Genomic DNA, 3,457 nt, shown 5'->3' with positions numbered 1-3,457 from the left:
AGCCATCGGTAATCTCCCATTCGCTCATATCACGTACTGGGTACACCGATTCGTTATATGTGCTCAAGTAATTTTGCACTGTATAGAATGGGGAGCAGTACGAGTAATGAGGAAGATTGTAATTTATACATGAGGACAGGGCATGCAAACAAGGGTATCCCTTCATGTCAAACTCACGACATGTACATGAAAGCGAGCTGAGCTTGACTGTATCATTATAATTTCCCACGACGTGGTACTCATCTCGAGAAATCGGATGACAGCGAACATCTCGCGCCTTTTGTATAAGATCCTTCAACTGTTGCTCCGCCCATGGTGTCAACGGACCGACAAATGAGGCTGCAGATTCTCTTCTCTTGTAAAATAATTCTTGTATCTTACATCTTATAGCCTCTATCAATTTGGTAACAGGGTATTCCCGCGCTTCTTTGAAGAGGGCGTTAACACACTCAGATATATTTGTGGTGACCAAGTTGAATCTTTTACCTGTAAAGTGAGACGATGCCCATCTTTCGTAGCCGATTTCTGTCAGCCATGCATGTACTGGGGGGTTGGCCATTTCAATATCATGCATTAATTTTTCAAATTCAGCCCTCCTGCAAGTCTTAACTGCCCGCCAGTAGTATATCTCCAACGACTTGTCTTTAAAGGTGTCCACCAAGTTTCTATAAATATGGTACGCACAATACCCATGAATTGCATGTGGGAATACTTGGGGAACCTCTTTCATTAAACCTTTATGTCGATCGGAAATAATCACAAGACCCTCCAGATACCCTAACGCATCGTTGAGGTAGGTAAGGAACCAATTCCAACTCATGCTGTTCTCCGATTCCCCGATGCCAAACGCAATTGGAAATATACGATTGACCCCATCTAAGGCCATGGCGATGAATAGAACACCCTTGTATTTACCCTTTAAGTGTGTCCCATCAATGGCTAATACCCTCCGCATAGAATTCTGAAAACTTTGAACGCATTGTCCGAGCGCTACAAAACACCTCTCAAACCTCCAAGTCTCTTGGTTAACAAGCACGGCAGTCACCGTCCCTGGGTTGACCATCCTCAACTCATGCAAATACAGGGGGAGTTGATTGTAAGAGTCTTCGTAAGACCCCATCACCTATTTAATTGCAAGCTCCTTAGCTTTCCATGCCTTCCTATAATTGATAAGAATATTATATTTCTCTTGCACGGCGAAGATAATATCACGTGGCCCAAACCTAACCGTTGCTCAATGCGGCTAACAACCAAATCACACGCTAACTTACTGCTTACTTGCCGGTGATCACTCTTCATCCACGACATGCCGCACGTGTGTTCTGACGTATAATTCCGTATCTTGAATATTCCGGTATCATTCAACCGACTTGCGTCAACCCTCCAGTTGCATTTATCTTCAAAGCACACCACGCTAAATCTGCTGGAATTTGAGTACAGTACCTTATACTGGAATTTATTACGAATTGCAAATTGGCTTAGAACATACTGGCATCGACTCTTGTCCTTAAATGTTTGTCCAACAGCTATATCGATCGGTTCACCCAACGAATCTGTATATTCTAGCAGTGCTGCATTGGTGAATGCAGCATCATCAAATGGCACGGGAACTTGACGAGTGATGAAGTTTCCACTTTTAGCAAGGTCTGAAAGCGGAGTGTCGCTTACACGTACAGCTCGGGTGGTGGATGATGATGGCAGATCTGCTGTTGTTGCTAAAGGCGGTGCCATATACTCATAAGTGAGGTTAAGGTCACATGCCCAGCTGACTTGGCTACTCACAAAGTTTGATGTTTGAGGCGGCTCGGGCAGTTGATCATTGCTCACTACCACTTGTAATGGAGATGCCCTGTATTCAAATTCCACGCCATGTTCCTCAGGCAAGCTATCTATGTGTGTTTTCCAATTAATGTGTTGCGTTGTCTCGATGACTAAGGGAATGAATTTATCCGAATGCTCCAACTGTGTTGCCACGAACTCTCGCACGTCATCGTCGTCTGCGATTATGATTGGAGGGATTGATTCATTTGTGCAAGGATACATTACTTTCATCCTAATATCACAATCTGTTGGTTGACTCTTAATAATCCTGTAAATTCTATATAGAAGCTCCTCGTACGTAGTCTCGACACGTAGTGAAAAAGTTTTCGAATCCCCACCAGTGTACGAGTATCGCTTGTTCTCATATTCAATCTTCCCGCCATAACAGCAGATGATTCTCGTAGTAGACATTATCTGAAAACCGATACAATGACATTATATTAGTGAATCATTAAGCAATGGAAGCTTGCCATAAGACAAAACTCGATTAAATAATAGAGGAGCGAGTACTCACGTTCCATAATAGATGACGATGATACATAGCTTAAGGAAATAAAATGTAAACAATGCGTTAATTTTTTTAAATAAACAAGAAGAGCTTATATGGATTACAAATTCAGAGATAAGAATGATTTCATGTGGTGCTTGTTAAATTCAGTGATGCTATCTATCATGGGATATCCATATAGTCTTCTATTTTAATAAGGGACAATTCTATGATGACCTAGTACACTTTCAAAAAAATATACAAACTTAACATTTCTACATGAGGATTTGGGTTCAAAATATGTTAAACTTACATATATTTTCAAAGATAGTCTCAACAACCAGAGTCTAGGGTTGAAATTTCACCTAAAATTTCACTATTAATTATTTCTAATTGTTAAAGCACACGAGAGATGTTGTTTCTGATCAACGAGATGTATTTGGGGATTCGAAATACAAAATCCTAATCTCAATATGCTCCATTTAGTGCTGGAATTTTTTCCTCAAACCTTTATACATTTGCTTCTAGTTAGTGCTAATTGCTAAAAGTTATGAGAAATATCATCTCTAACTTATGAGATTTCTTATTGAATTTTCATTGTTAACTCCTAGTGCGGGTTTTAAGTGTAGGGAGTGCTTAAATTGGATCTAATGTACAATGTAATGGTTAAGGAACTGCTTACAATGCCTAAACTCATTTCACCTACTGTCTATTGAGTGCCTTCGCAATGTCATTTCAACTAAGGAAAATTATGGTAAAATTCAAATCCTAAGTTACTAAAAAGTTCAATGAAGGTCAAGTTCAAGGAACATTCTTGTTTAGTCTAATATACATCATAACAGATTGTTTGTTCTCCCATAATTCCTAAGTTTAGTTCTAAGTTCAAACAATCATTCTAAAAGTTTTTAATGGGGACCTACGTTTTGTTCCTAGGTTTCATGGTTATGCAATCAATTTCCTAGAGAACTTAAAATATTGAGTCTCTATCTTCTCAAATGTCATAATTCCAAAGTGATTCCAACCAAGTTTGAATGGCTATTCTAATGATTTTAAGGGAACCTAAGTTTCATTTCTACGTTCAAACAACTAAATCTGAAATTTCCTAAGGTCCTAAACTTTTACGTCCCTAGGTTCGCAATTTTACTTCTT

The sequence above is a fragment of the Magnolia sinica genome, unplaced genomic scaffold (assembly GCF_029962835.1).
Source record: "Magnolia sinica isolate HGM2019 unplaced genomic scaffold, MsV1 ctg336, whole genome shotgun sequence".
Classification (NCBI taxonomy): domain Eukaryota; kingdom Viridiplantae; phylum Streptophyta; class Magnoliopsida; order Magnoliales; family Magnoliaceae; genus Magnolia; species Magnolia sinica.
Note: the sequence above shows the minus strand (reverse complement) of the source record.